Below are 16,927 nucleotides of genomic sequence, written 5' to 3' on the forward strand. Positions count from 1 at the left end.
AGTAAGTTAAGGGTCCGCTGGTAGGTTAGGTGGACAGGAAAATCTCCTTTTAGTTTCAAAACGTCATAAAAAATGTTAATTGAAAGTTTCCTCTCTTAACCTTTCTGAGTAAGCCAGAGGACTCAAATAGAAAATGGGGCAGTACATCACTTTTGTGAGCAGATCATTTAAAATTACGTCCATTTTTGGCCGTAGCACGCATACGAGCGAAAAGCGACGTTATTTTTAAGAGGACGGGTTGGTGAGGATGGGCAGCACCAACGATGACACTGGCCCCTGTTCCTCATCCAGGAAAAGCCCCAGCACCTGCTTTAGTCCCAGCAGGAACATTTAATGGAAGAATGCTACACTGAGGCCGAAAACAGCATCGTTGACTTTGCAATGCAATTGCTATGCATTGTAAGCATGTAAATGCAATGCATTGGATTGTTGGGCCCAATATAATCACACAATGTATATAAGTGTGAACTCAAAGATTTACTAGTTTGTTAAAGCTTCACACCCAATTGGTACAAGGGATTGAAAATAAAACTCACTCACTCATTCACTCACTCACTCACTCTGCTGAAGACAGGGGTGAGTTCCTGATTAAAATGAGCTTATTCATATTATTTTTTAACCACTAGATTCATATTCAAGTGCTCAAGAACTGGGGAAAGTTTAGCTCGCTGTTTAGAGTAACACAATTGAATTTCTAATTTCCGGTTTAGCTTTGGGGAGTATGATAGCAGTGTTGAAAATATTCAACACTTTATTACTAATATTCAGTACCTTCAGAAACTATTCTTGTAATGTGTAATATAATTTTACTAACACTACTAACCAGTAGAGTAGTGAAAATAACATGATTTAACTAACTCATAATAACACCTCATTTCCACAGAAATTCTAGTAAAATGTTGCATCAGATCACATGACGAAAGGGAAAATATTTACATTAATAAAAATTATATTAAATTCTCCTAATTTCATATTCTTTAATGAGTATTATTTAATAACACTCTTGCATGAATATACTTCGTGAATTAAAGCAGATAATACATTTATTTTCGTTTATATAGTATTGTTTATTAGCTGGTAATAATTCTTGCAAATACCAATTGCTATTCCAGCGCATTCACATACTACTGAATTTATATCCAGTACACTCTCATATTGAACAACGTTCATTTAATTATTATGAAATGAGAATATGAATATTGTCAAATAAGACAAATTAATTCTCTAATTCCTGATAATCTTTAGTTCCTATAAACCGGGATATTAACTAAATCATAGATAATATTAAGCGCGCCATAGCAAAACTGCGCATGATGAGCTACCCGGGAAGGAGGAAGGTCTGGCAAGCGATGCCATTAAGCTTGAGAGATTGTCTGGAAGCTGGTCAAATTACCGGCTCATCAATCCGCCATCCCTTCCACTATGGACGCTAGGAGGACGTGACTGCTTCATCATATCACAGACATCAGTATCGGCATATCTATAAGTTCATTTCCCTTGTTTTTTGTGATCACATTCAACATAATAAGTAGGACAATTTGTCGTTATGCTGCACGTCCATTAAAAATAACCAGTAAATGTATATACAGGGCTTTACCACATCTAATTTAGAAATGTGGTATTATAACTCTCTAGATGATTTCTACATACTACTCGCCTTTCAGCTTGGAATTGCTAATAATAAGGAAGATATGATGCTGCCTCGATCAAGTGTTCCCAGGATAGCCTGCTGAAACAAATTTCTCGTCACGAATATATCCCAATGCATGCTAGCTTTCCTAACGTACAGCTAAGCTGTTATTTCGTTCTTGTAGTTTGTCGAATATTATATTCTATTATTAATCCAAAGATTATTTAAAATCTCCAATATTTCATATTTTCTTAAATATTTCATGTGTATGTGTCTTCATTTATTTGTACTTGAAATGCATTAATTTCTCTGTACTAATCAAACCCCCAAAGTGTGTGGAGGGATTTGGCTTCGTAATTTATTATAACTACAGTTCATTCATTATACAGTAATAGATTTCCATCATACTTATATAAGAGGTCCATAGGCACTGGTTCTCCAATTATTAGTTCCTTATCTTAAGGATGGTCCTTCAAATGATTTATGAGATTTATTATCTTGGTGTGAGGGGATTGTTCACCAGTTGACTTACAATAGTGCTCTTATGCCTGTGGGAGCCAGTACACTTGTTAAGTGCACTTGTTAAGTGGGCGAACTTAACTTTGGTAACCAGCAACCGAAACATCTAGTAGTTGGGCTCATGTGAGAGCCCCAGTCATCAGCAGTCCATAAATGTTAACCTGGCCGGGGTGGCATGTCTGTGGACAGTGCTAGAGCTGATAGCATCATCTCATTGTATGGCATGGAGCCAGACCAGCTTTGCGCGGGAACAGCTAGGCCGCCGGCGTGCATGAGCTGTGGGCCTCCTGCGCTAGCTGGCCACTTGAGTCGTTGTCATGGGAACAGCCGTCATCTTGGTAAACATCTTGAGCCGCCATGTTGGTCGGCCATCTTGGAGTTGCCCTAGGGGCTATGCTACACCGTCGCTGATTGGATGAGAGGGGTAGGCCGCTGTATGCCTTCCTCTCATTGGTTATTTCGAGAAGGACGCGGGGAGAGCCGGTGTAGCATCATTCTGAACTCAGCTGCCACCTTGTCAAGACGCTCTCTGTACTCAATTCGGCCAAATTGAAGTATAGGGCGTCGTGGTAGCTGGACTACTTAACTGCTGATGCTTCCTGCTTCACCTACGACAACGGTCGTCACAGAATCCGGCCGAAGTCGTCGCTTGGAGGGGTTTAAGACATTTTGTGCAGGGGGTAGAGGTACAGTGATCTGGGATCGTGGGGAATGTGCATACGAGCAGCAACAGACTCGTAGATCCCATACCAGTGTTGATTAGACTTGCTAGTGCTCTGTAGCAGTCGATGGGAATGGGGAAATTCGTGTCAGTGTTAAGGCAAACTTCCCATGTTGTGAGACGCTATCGTTGTGCGCGTCACCTGGGTATGAACGCTTCACTTCACCAGTGAGTCGAGGGTGCGAACTCAGCCGTGTTGAGTGGGAGGGGTTCGAGTGTGCGCCAATTTTCCGTATAAGTACCACGTAAGGTACTACTGCCGCTTACGCCACTTGGGACGAGCCAGCCACCTATAGCGGGGTGCCTGATGTATGGGAATGGTGTGTAAAGCCGGCAGTGTGAATGAGTAAGTACCTATGTGTGTATTTCTGGTGATTAGTAGTCTCTAAAGCTTGAATTCGAGGTCAAGTGTTCCGTCATATTGTCACGCAGCACCTGTTCAGGTGGAGTGAATTGTGGGCAAGGAGATTAATCACCTGTGTTGTCATATTGTCACTCCAGAGGGACTTAAGTCTGGTGTACACAGACGTACAGTGTGTGTGTGAGTGTGGGTACACACGGGAACAGAGGATACATAGATTAGCCAAGGACTGAGAGGATGTCCATGTAATAATTCTATTATTTCATTGTGGTAATCATTTTTGATCGTCCGTGGGACGGAGTGATATCATTTCCATGTGCGGTCTTGCAGGTGTGGAATTCCAACACTGAGCGCTCAGGTATGTGTAACGCCAGTGATTCCTGGCAATGATTATTGGGGAGTGTACCACAGTGTGGTCTTAAATTTCTTGTATTGTTCCCAGGGCCGTGACAAGTGTGATTTATATAAATATATATTGTGGTTGCAGTATTAATTAACGTAATTTTGGTGAGTTTTGGTGAGTGACGTGGCTGTCTGGAGAGACCGCCATCGCTCTGTCGAGTAACGTAACTCTCGAGTATTTATCGACATGCGTGATCGATAAATCACTCACCCATGTGATTTAAGGAGTGTGAGATTCTCCTTAGAGTTCCCAATAACGTTTGATAGCTGTAGGCTACATGTGTCAGCAGTAATTATATATATATATATATATATATATATATATATATATATATATATATATATATATATATATATATATATATATATATATATATATATATATATATATAATCGTAGTGTCACGGTGCCCAGTGTTATTGTGTTATTTACTGTGTGGTGATTGCAATATATTGACCTATGTTCTAGGGGTTATTGAGAGCATTGGGGTCATTTGCAACAGTAAGTAAGTAAGTGTGTGCAGTATTTTAGTATATGGAAATTAGAGTACTTGCCGTGTGTGTTATTGCAAAGGGGGTTGTTATTTGATGGTGATTGTTGCTAGTGTTGAGCAATCACCGTATGTGATTGCAGTCCAGTAAAGCCATTGTGGGGCAGTGTTCTAGAGGGTTCATGTCCTGTAGGTTATTTTACTAGGTTCTGCAGTATTGTCATTGCAACCGGATTGTAACGTAAATCACTGTGATTTGTTAGTGTGATTTGTCATTGTCGTGGGGGAACTCGGCTGTAGACGAGTACTTGGGTACAAATATATTCTCCTGGTTATCTGGTAGGACATCGAAGTCCAGTATTCAGTGAGGTGATTGCGAGGCAATTAATATAACGTAACCAAGGGAACGCCCATTGCTTCAAGAGAATTTGTTCTTTGACAATTTGAGTAACGTAGAATACGTCTGGGTTAATTTACATTCCTGTAAGCAGCTACGGTAGTCTCGAGGAGCCTAGCCATCAGCCAGATAAGAATTAGAGTATTGTCTGTCTAATTAACGGTCAGTGGGCCGGGTAATTGACGTGTTTCAGGAAGTCAAAGTAATTAACCTCGATCCTTGTTTGATCGACTCACACGAAGGCTACATTGTTCCATTAACGTAACGTCGTTATCTGCCCGGAAGTACCGGCACTTGATTGACTCATGGGAGGAGTAGCGTCATTTTAGAATAACGTAAACGTGGGGCTAATTACTGTTATTAGTCGCCTGAATTGGTCTGAGTATGGAAGACTTAGACGGAATTCATACCTTAATGTAAATTGCTGAGCCAGTGTGAAAGGTTGCATATTTTAATTGTATAATTATTGATCTTGAGGATAGTAATTAATTACTCTAAAGGTAATCACGAGTGATTACCGTTCTCTTAGCACTTTGGACATTGTAAATCAGAGTTTACCATCGCTAAGTGATTAGTAACCGATTAACGTAAATTAACGTAACTAGTAAAGAGATTAATCAACTGTCTGGAAGTACAGGGATTAATGGGATTTTCTCACTGAATGCTCGACGGGTAGAGTGTTTTGTAATTTCCGCGTTACTAGTGACAGTTGTAAGAGTTGTTAATTTAACGTAAATGTTACCTTGTTATTAACGTAAATGTTATTGTGTTATTAACGTAAATCAATTGTTATTGATTGTTGATCGTCCGTGGGACGGAGTGTTAACGTAAGGGTTAATTTGAGGAAGGGTGCTGGAGTTGCCAGTGAACCCATTAGTTATTGTTGTCATTGAAAGACTACTGATTTGATTGCATTGCAACCACTGTTGCAGGTGTAGACTGCACTGAGGCGTAGAACAGTTAGAAGGTTACTGGAGACGTATTTCAGAACCTACTGTGTCATTGTTGTAATTGTGATTATAGATCTGTTAGTTCTTGCTTGCTTGTTGATTCCTCTGTGGTCACGCTTATGTTCGAGTTAGTTCATTATGCAGTCCGAGGGGCTGGTGTCTAGCTGTCATTGATAGTGTCACAGGAAGGATTTCGAGTAACGTCATTGACATTTCTTTTGTTTTGTTGTAGTAGTTAGTACTTATTGAATAAACTAAGTTGTTATGGTTAACACTGTCTTTTCGTTACACCCCCACAAGACTCATCAAGTTGAGAAACCTATGAAGAAAGGTGTGCAGAACAATATTGCTGTGGGTGTGTTTGTTGTCGATTAGCACGATTAGGTACACACACACCACACACACAGAATGGATGAGGATTATAGGGATAAGTACATATATCTGTACGTGACTAAGTATGGCGTGCCGCCAAAGGATAGAAACATTCGCACAGATGAAGAATGTCGGCGGTATGTTGAGGACCATAATGCCTATGTACGGCGTCTATGTCTAGAAAGAGCAAACAGAAGTGATCTAGGGGACAAGGGAGTTCCCCTAGCCGACCGTGGTATAGTCGGTATGTCAGGGGGTGTGGGATTGAGTCCACCCCAGGAGAAGGAAGGGGAGTCGCGACCCCAGCCTAGGCTAAGGACTGATTCCTTGGGCCACAGAAACGTTTCGTTAGAAGTAGTCAATCAGATACCAGAACAACCTCTCAGGAGGGGGACTGAACAACCCCAGGAGGAAATTACTTTAGCAGCTCAAGCTGATGCTATGGAACTGCAAGGAGAGGATAAGACCAAATTTGTGGCTGACATGTGGAATGCCCACCACGAGAGATTGACTAGATTGGAAATTGCAAGAGTGCAATCCGAGGCAAGGACGGGGAGTCAAGCCCCTCCTGCCGCGCCAAGCTCAGAGGTACAGGCGCTGGAAGTAGAGGTACCTCCTCTATTGCCAAGAGAGGAGAAGATCGATCCTAGGGATGCATACCTAGATCGATGTGTGACAAAGATTGAAAGGTTTACTCAAGCTCCAAGTAAGGGAGCCAAACCTAAAGAAAGTAAGTCTAAGGGACACCAACAGAAACCCAAGGTTAAGGGACCCAGGTGCTTCACATGCAACATGGCAGGTCACCGAGCAGCTAAGTGCCCGAGCAGCACTAGGCTTAAGACTAAGAAGGTGACCAAGGTGCAAGTTACAGGCATGAGTACCGTGGGAGGTGATGCCCTAAGAGACACACTCGAGTTAACTAGAGGAAGAGTTAATGGGCAATGGACGAGTGTCTTTCGAGACCGGGGTGCTACAGTTAACATGGTCAGGAGCAGTTGGGTTGAGCCTGAGAGCAGAACAGATCGAACCCTCCGTGTCCAGTTCCCAGATGACACTGGTAAGGACATGGAAGAAGTGTCCGTGTTGGTATACACCCCATATATCAAAGGTAAGATCAAAGCTGCGCTAAGTAGAAAGGCAGTGTATGGACTTTTGATAGGTAATACTCCTGGTATAGGGAACCAGGTGGGTCTGTCCTGTGGAAATGACCCAGAGGAAACAGGAACAGGTGAGAGGAAGGTTAAACCCGCTGGCGTTGACACCAAGCGTCAGCCGGCTGGTCGAGCAGAGATCACCGCCGCCCAGACAGAAGAAGAGAGGCAGCTGTCGGAAAATCCGACACCATTTAATATATCATACAGATAATAGCTGTATTGTATAAACAAGTTACCCATAGAAAACGTAACTTGTAGTGGAATTACCGTCTATAGAAAACGGGATATCATCACCACATACTATTATAATTCACCAGCTATTTTGCTGGGAATTGTTCTTAAATACATTAGTCTTTGGACTTTACCATCATAAAAACATCTTATATAAATTAACTTAATTATCAATATTAAAGTAGAGTAAATGTGACCCTTCTATCACTTTCTGAAATCTGGACAAAGTAGGCCAGGCGTCAGGGAGGAAGGAGGGAGCCATTGTTGTGTCACCTCCGAGACGTGTGGAGCAAATTCGGCTCCTATCATATCTGGACAATGTCGGCCAGGCGTCAATAGTATGGAGTGTTAGATGCAGCCATTGTTGAGACGAGACCAGAGGCTCACACGGGAGCAAATTCGGCTCCTGTTAATTTTACTTGGACGTAGTGTTATGGAACCCAAAGGTGTACCATTATCAACACGCTGTCTACAAATTCAAGTTAAGTGTCTATCCGAAACCCATTATCTATCATTAGTGGCCATTAATGTCATTGGGTAGGGTTAGCCGGTTAGAACGCGAAATCGCCTCAAACTAAAGGTAATTAAGCCAGGTCTTCATGTTCCATGTACAGTTTTCTCTGAAATACTTGTCATATATAGAATCTGGCTTTATAGCTAGCGCCCTTTTGACAGGTCAAGACGAGGATGCAAGATTATGTGCACCAGTTACTGGGTGATAGAAGCTACCTCAAAGAGGATAATTTGGTGTCTACACCCTGGTTATACCTGGTGGACTAACCTGCTGTACTATAAGATAAGGAACCTTTTCAATGTATGTAGTTACTGTAGTTTGATTGGCTGCATATATATTAATTTAATAAACCCCCCTAATGTGTAGAGGATCGATTTGTGAGATTATTGCAGAAATACAGTCCACTTATCATTATACAAATTGCTATCGAAGTATATAAATTAACGTAAATATAAATTCATATAAATTAAATAAATATAAATCTCACAGGTCGGTTCCCACATTATTTGGTCCTTCGAACCGGATGACGGATTATTTGATCCTTTGAACCCACATTTGGTCATCTTAGTACCGGATGAACCAGTTAACCAGTGGATTCATTAAATATACTAGTGCAGTGTTATTTAAACAAAGTCAGTCAAGACGGCAGCGTAGCCTCGAGGGAGCTCAGGAGCCCCCCCTCAACTGAGTTAAGCCTTAGTCAGCGGTTTCATGCACACCCACAGATTTGGTGGCGTGTTATTCTGTGAAATGACAGCGCTAATATAGAAGCCAGCCAAATTAGTGACTGTGGCGCGAGATTGTTCACGGATTTCGTGGTGTTACATTTCGCGAGAGATTATCTACGAATTTTGTGGAGTTTATTTCGCGAGGTCACTAATAATATTTAATACTTCTTGATAATATTAGAAGTTTCATAGAGGCTAATTAAGAGGCTATTATCAATAATTGTGTATATTATTTCTCCAAATAGAGAATTATTTAATATATATTGCACTAGTGATCACAGTATATTTACTAATTGCCAACCCACAACAGGGTAGGATTTGACTAGTTGAACTATTATCGTTCATCCTAGTCCCATTATTACCATAGTCAGTTGTACTATATTGATTAACCTAACACCATTAATGAATGGTCCAGACCCTATTTTGGGTGTAATTTTTATCAACTCGAGTTGAGTTGTATATATAATAATTTACTTATGATCATTACACCTTTGAGTGATTAATTAGTGTCTCTACCATCCTAGGGTGATATAGAAGAGCTAACCTAAAGGTACTTCCAGTGACACTGGTTTATCACTCAAATCATTAGTGTGGATGATTGTATATATATAATGTGTATTAATTTTAAGTGCTAACCTCTAGTAGAGGTAGGATTACAGCCTAGTGAGTTCAGAATTTACCCTAGACTACCATCAGTGCTTGTTCAGTATTATGAGCAGCCCAAGTACAAGCCCCACAAGGCTTCACCAACGAGCCAGTATGGATAATGCAGGGAGAATGAAAAGAACCCTTGCAGGTCTTAAAGGCCACTTAACAAGACAGATCAAGAAATGTGAAGATTTGTCACAACAATCTCAAGTTGATTATGCTGACCTGGAAAGCTATTATCAAGCAGCTGCAGGTAAATTTGAGCAAATCAAATGCCAAATGGCTGTCCTTGTGGGGACAGACTACTACCCTCAATTCATTGGTAGCCCTACTAAATATCAGGGTATAACCATGTTAAACTCTGCAGGAGGTAAATTACTCTCAGGCCCAGTATCAAGCCTGAGGAGACCTATGCCTGCAGATAAACAATACCAATAGAAATCTAAATTTGTCAGCTGATTATATTTCTCCAGTAGCATTATACTAAGGAGATTACAGCTGACTATACCAACAGAGGTTGATGTTAGTATCATCATTTAAAGCTGGAGATGAGTTCATGAGGCCTCAGTGGCAAATCAGTGAACAGTAGCCTAAAACAGCTACAAGTCACTGCGACCAATGTCACTGAACCCACTGCAGTCTCAGAACCATACTTTACTTTAATGATGAGCTATTCAATCTTCTGAATCAATTAACTAAATTAAACCCCAATAAATCTGATGACTGATTTGATACATTTATTATTTAATCAAGATGTATTCCATGGGCCTCAGTGTTTATATATCAGTGACCAGTTACCTGAAGAAACTTCAAGTTATATCTAATGTCACTGATCTCACTGCAGTCCCTGAATCATACTTGACTGTAGTACTTGATCACATCCAGTCTTCTGGGTTAAATAATATGTAATAAGGCTTGAATATTAGCCTTTCAAGAGTTGACAGGGAAATGAAATCGCATTAGACTTCTAACCCCTGCAACTCTAGTACGGGACATCCGTCCTGTACGAACAGACGCACAAATGTGTGATTACTAACTACTAACATCAAATTATTCAAATAATTCGAAGGAGGAGTATCGGTGTTCGTCTGTTCTAAACAGGACTTCGACCCGTGAGCAGCCCCCTGGGGAATTATGTCGGAAAATCCGACACCATTTAATATATCATACAGATAATAGCTGTATTGTATAAACAAGTTACCCATAGAAAACGTAACTTGTAGTGGAATTACCGTCTATAGAAAACGGGATATCATCACCACATACTATTATAATTCACCAGCTATTTTGCTGGGAATTGTTCTTAAATACATTAGTCTTTGGACTTTACCATCATAAAAACATCTTATATAAATTAACTTAATTATCAATATTAAAGTAGAGTAAATGTGACCCTTCTATCACTTTCTGAAATCTGGACAAAGTAGGCCAGGCGTCAGGGAGGAAGGAGGGAGCCATTGTTGTGTCACCTCCGAGACGTGTGGAGCAAATTCGGCTCCTATCATATCTGGACAATGTCGGCCAGGCGTCAATAGTATGGAGTGTTAGATGCAGCCATTGTTGAGACGAGACCAGAGGCTCACACGGGAGCAAATTCGGCTCCTGTTAATTTTACTTGGACGTAGTGTTATGGAACCCAAAGGTGTACCATTATCAACACGCTGTCTACAAATTCAAGTTAAGTGTCTATCCGAAACCCATTATCTATCATTAGTGGCCATTAATGTCATTGGGTAGGGTTAGCCGGTTAGAACGCGAAATCGCCTCAAACTAAAGGTAATTAAGCCAGGTCTTCATGTTCCATGTACAGTTTTCTCTGAAATACTTGTCATATATAGAATCTGGCTTTATAGCTAGCGCCCTTTTGACAGGTCAAGACGAGGATGCAAGATTATGTGCACCAGTTACTGGGTGATAGAAGCTACCTCAAAGAGGATAATTTGGTGTCTACACCCTGGTTATACCTGGTGGACTAACCTGCTGTACTATAAGATAAGGAACCTTTTCAATGTATGTAGTTACTGTAGTTTGATTGGCTGCATATATATTAATTTAATAAACCCCCCTAATGTGTAGAGGATCGATTTGTGAGATTATGAGATTATTGCAGAAATACAGTCCACTTATCATTATACAAATTGCTATCGAAGTATATAAATTAACGTAAATATAAATTCATATAAATTAAATATAAATCTCACAGGTCGGTTCCCACAGCAGCAGGTGAAAGGAAACCGGAGCCGCCATCCTCTCCCTATTGCACAGAAAACGAGAACTGACTCAGAGGGACTCAGATGGGTCTCACCAGCTGACGGCGATGTCACACGGCCGCCAGCTGAGGAAGTCATGGTCGCCTCTTATCAGGCGAAAGATCAGGTGCATGAGGTAAAAGGAAAAAAGAGCAATTTTCCTTCTTTCATTTCACAGAAAACGGGGGTGAGCCCAGTGAGACGGGTGTGGCCCGGATCAGGTAATCCCGCCACGACCTGTCACCAGCCAGACCTGCGAGGGTTACCACCACTCAGGAGAGTAAACATCTGCTTGATGTTACCAGTGGTGAGGCTAAGGTAGCTGTGGTTCCCACAAGTGAAGTGGATATTCTGGACCAATCTTTCAGGCTGTTGGAAGATCGTTCAGACAAACGAACGGTCGCTGAGAGATTGATGAACGAGCAGGTCAGTGACCAAGTGCTCAGTGAGGGGCGAGGTTTGACAGCTGCTGAAGAGGCCTCAGCCCAGTCAACTCGGTCGGTAGAGCAACCCGGTTTGAGAGTGACAGACAGACAGGAAGAAAGACCCTGTCACCTGGAAGTCAAGACAGTCTGCTAACTGTCGGAATTGCGTCGGTAGGGTAGGGAAGGTGTTGAGTCTGTACTTCATTGGTAAGTCCATCCCAGTGTGCTACCTATTGTGTCCAGTATGACACAGACCTGTGGGGCGAGAGTGTGAAGGGACTGAGGAAGGGAAGCTGCGAGGCGTAGAGCCGGCTTAACCTGGACTCAGAACCTGAGCACGACCGCACTACGGTCAGGAAGTACCACCCTGGACGAGCCAGTGACGTCACATCTTGTCCCGCCAGCCACCGACGTCAACAGAAAACGGATGAATCACCACCACCCAGCCGCCGAGCACTTAATTAAGAGCCAAGTGTAAGTGGCTGGTGATTTAGATGAAATTTTCCTCCGGGAAATTTTATCTTTTTGGTGGGAGGTTGTTGTCAGGGGATGGTTCACCAGCTCACTTACAATAGTGCTCTTATGCCTGTGGGAGCCAGTACACTTGTTAAGTGCACTTGTTAAGTGGGCGGACTTAAGTTTGGTAACCAGCAACCGAAACATCTAGTGTTTGGGCTCATGTGAGAGCCCCAGTCATCAGCAGTCCATAAATGTTACCCTGGCCGGGGTGGCATGTCTGTGGACAGTGCTAGAGCTGATAGCATCATCTCATTGTATGGCATTGAGCCAGACCAGCTTTGCGCGGGAACAGCTAGGCCACCGGCGTGCGTGAGCTGTGGGCCTCCTGCGCTAGCTGGCAACTTGAGTCGTTGTCATGGGAACAGCCGCCATCTTGGTAAACATCTTGAGCCGCCATGTTGGTCGGCCATCTTGGAGTTGCCCTAGGGGCTATGCTACACCGTCGCTGATTGGATGAGAGGGGTAGGCCGCTATATGCCTTCTTCTCATTGGTTATTTCGAGAAGGACGCGGGGAGAGCCGGTGTAGCATCATTCTGAACTCAGCTGCCACCTTGTCAAGACGCTCTCTGTACTCAATTCGGCCAAATTGAAGTATTGGGCGTCGTGGTGGCTGGACTACTCAACTGCTGATGCTTCCTGCTTCACCTACGACAACGGTCGTCACAGAATCCGGCCGAAGTCGTCGCTTGGAGGGGTTTAAGACATTTTGTACAGGGGGTAGAGGTACAGTGATCTGGGATCGTGGGGAATGTGCATACGAGCAGCAACAGACTCGTAGATCTCATACCAGTGTTGATTAGACTTGCTAGTGCTCTGTAGCAGTCGATGGGAACGGGGAAATTCGTGTCAGTGTTAAGGCAAACTTCCCATGTTGTGTGAGACGCTATTGTTGTGCGCGTCACCTGGGTATGAACGCTTCACTTCACCGGTGAGTCGAGGGTGCGAACTCAGCCGTGTTGAGTGGGAGGGGTTCGAGTGTGCGCCAATTTTCCGTATAAGTACCACGTAAGGTACTACCGCCGCTTACGCCACTTGGGACGAGCCAGCCACCTATAGCGGGGTGCCTGATGTATGGGAATGGTGTATAAAGCCGGCAGTGTGAATGAGTAAGTACCTATGTGTGTATTTCTGGTGATTAGTAGTCTCTAAAGCTTGAATTCGAGGTCAAGTGTTCCGTCACATTATCACGCAGCACCTGTTCAGGTGGAGTGAATTGTGGGCGAGGAGATTAATCACCTGTGTTGTCATCTTGTCAGTCCAGAGGGACTTAAGTCTGGTGTACACAGACGTACAGTGTGTGTGTGTGTGTGGGTACACACGGGAACAGAGGATACATAGATTAGCCAAGGACTGAGAGGATGTCCATGTAATAATTCTATTATTTCATTGTGGTAATCATTTTTGATCGTCCGTGGGACGGAGTGATATCATTTCCATGTCTGGTCTTGCAGGTGTGGAATTTCAACACTGAGCGCTCAGGTATGTGTAACGCCAGTGATTCCTGGCAATGATTATTGGGGAGTGTACCACAGTGTGGTCATAAATTTCTTGTATTGTTCCCAGGGCTGTGACAAGTGTGATTTATATAAATATATATTGTGGTTGCAGTATTAATTAACGTAATTTTGGTGAGTTTTGGCACAATATTATTTTGTTTAATGAAGCGGGTATAAATTTAAAACTAATTTCCTGTATAGCAAATAAAGTTTATTGTACTCATATTAGTCGGTGTTTGTTAGACACCGATTTTGGTGTTTACTGATGTTTATTGTTAGTTTGTTTGGGGAGCCGGTGGCTGAGCGAACAGAACACTGGGTGCGTGATCCTGTGGTCCCGGGTTCGATCCCGGGTGCCGGAGAGAAACAATGGGCAGAGTTTCTTTCACCCTGATGCACCTGTTACCTAGCAGTAAATAGGTACCTCGGTGTTAGTCAGCTGTCACGGACTGCTTCCTGGGGGTGGAGGCCTGGTCGAGGACCGGGCCGCGGGGACACTAAGCCCCAAATTATCTCAAGATAGGAGACCTAGATGCTTTTAGATATTAGTTACCATAAAATCTATTCTTCCCTCTTAAAGTTTGATGGATTGTGTGTAACTTCTATTATTAGGTAGATCATTTTCCATTTAATTCTCTCAACAGTTTGCTGAGCAAAATTTTCAGTCTCACTCTTGCACTGCATTTAATACTTAGACGTATTGCCATGGCCCATCCTCAACCGAAATAGATCAGTGTAAAATAATTGGTATCTTCTATATTATTTGTTCCGTGTTTTCCTCATACATTGAGGTTTGTTAATGGTTTCATTTATTTTTGTCTGTCGTAAACTCAAACCCAGATTCGTTTTGAATACAATATTTACCCTACTGTATATAATTAGCCTCATGAAACTGTTAACTTCATACAATCTATTTTTCCCCACCTAGACCCTTGAGGTGTAACAATAGGTTTGTACTGGAAATTGGTAACTCTTGGCAATACACGCCCAAGACACACCAGCCCATCATCTACAACTCATAACCTCTAATTAAATTCCTAACCCAGAATCATTACTTCAACACTCCACACCCGGTTAGTCTCCCATACAATACTCTCACATTGCAGACTCGACTGGAGTCAACAAGATCACATCGTGTCCCCACATTAGGCTGGTTTCTCTGTCACTTCCACAAGCAGATAAAGAGGACTATTTGATGAAACCGCGGCTTCCACAAGACTGCCCTCCAACTGGTCATTGTATTCACCACCACACTCAGCATCCCAAGGACGCTATAATTACATTAAATGTATATCTATATGTTTCCACGAACTTTGGGTCACCCTTTGTGACCTTTTGGCTGTAACATTTGCTTACGTGACCTAAGGCTGTCTTAATCTTTGACCACACCTCGGTGTGACCACAATCTGACTACTCATGTATATTACCACCCATTTTCCTCACCCATACGATAAGTGATGTAGTTCTTGATTCACTACCTCATACTTTCTCCTATGTTGTATATTGCAACAGTACATCGACCTAATTCACGTTGAAGCGGCTACAATAGAAGCCACAGCTTCCAATGGTCATAACCATATCGCTATTTCTGTGATGCCTACAACAGTTCTACTCACTTAACTCTGTCAGCAAAAGCTGCCACACGAAAAAAAAGTATATGAAAATGAAAAGTATATCGTGTAGCTAGCATACATGGTGTTCTTGCTAATGAAAGCTTTCCAATTATTCATTAATGGAATTGCATTACTCGTACAATACCTTTGTCATTGCAACTATATTTAAATTCCTCTTTGTTTGTAGCTCGGTGGATATTGTTTACGGAGAAGCGGACAGTGGGCTTGATCATATTGCGTCACACTATTTCTTATTAACTTTATCCCTTGCCCGCGGAGAATATACCCAAACACTTGCATTTGTAGAGCAGGTTTTGCCTAACCAGCGCATGTGCCAAGATCGCTACACATGTCCAGACTTTTGTTGTGATGTTGATCTACATGTTGATTCAAAGCGACATTTTCCTTTCCTTAGTATATTTAAACACTTTTTGGGGATGGTTATGTAACGTATGATTGTTACGTCGTTGTCAAGATTAGATACACATTGTTTAGTGAGTTTTCATATTTATTTATTAGTCTTGATTACAGTAGTCGGTTGGTGCATTGTCGTAAACGTTCAGACGGAGCTTGGAGCAGAGCAGAGAGCTGAGTGAAGCCGGAGTCGCGGAGCTCTATGTGGGAGAGCGTGGAGGCTCGATTGGGAACTGTCTGAACTCGGGGAGCGAGAACGTTGTAGCTCGATGTGGTCGTAGTCTGCTGTCTGGTCTGTGTTGAAGCTGTAGCGTCTTGGGTCAATTAGATCTCTACACGCTGAGTGCTACATTGTTAACTGTGGAAATTGTACTGTTCTCTATTCCTCATATCGCTTGCTTATATGGTGACTACACCTCGGCTCCCTCCAACAAGATGAGAAGAGTATTACCGGTAATTGGGGGAAAGGACTGTAGCTTCTGTAATTAGTGCTAATTAGTTATGCTATTAAGATTATGATATAATGGAGCGAGTATAAGATTAAATCGCTACAGTTATAACTGCATTCTAATCCTTTTATATTTCCTGAATGTTTGCAAATGTCCCTTACATATATGTACTTGTATAGATTTATATATACATTTTAAAGTTATATGCACTAGTTAATTAGCTCGAAACTTACTTAAAAGGGCTTTTCTATTGCAGGTGTGTTGGAGCGGCAGGTGTGTGCGAGGGCACTGCAGGTGTGTGAGGGAGCTCGGGTTACAATACGGGAACACATTGCAGGTATGATATGTATACAAGTGATGTAGGTTTTAAATTACTGAGGACAACACTGGTTGTATTGACATCAATTCAGAAGTTTCGTATCATAGTGATTAGACATCAGCAAGAGAACTCGGAGAGATTTTACTAGTCATGTATTAATGATGAAGATGCTGTTGATAATGTTCGAAGACTGACAACAACAGTAGTATCTACTGAAAATGTTTAAAATATTAAACTAAATATTTTCACAAGCATAGTGAAGGTCAAGCGGACATAATATTTAATTATTAATACTCTTTTAAGTGACTGGTGGTGTTATACGATA

The sequence above is a fragment of the Procambarus clarkii genome, chromosome 12 (genome assembly GCF_040958095.1).
Source record: "Procambarus clarkii isolate CNS0578487 chromosome 12, FALCON_Pclarkii_2.0, whole genome shotgun sequence".
In the NCBI taxonomy this organism is placed as follows: domain Eukaryota; kingdom Metazoa; phylum Arthropoda; class Malacostraca; order Decapoda; family Cambaridae; genus Procambarus; species Procambarus clarkii.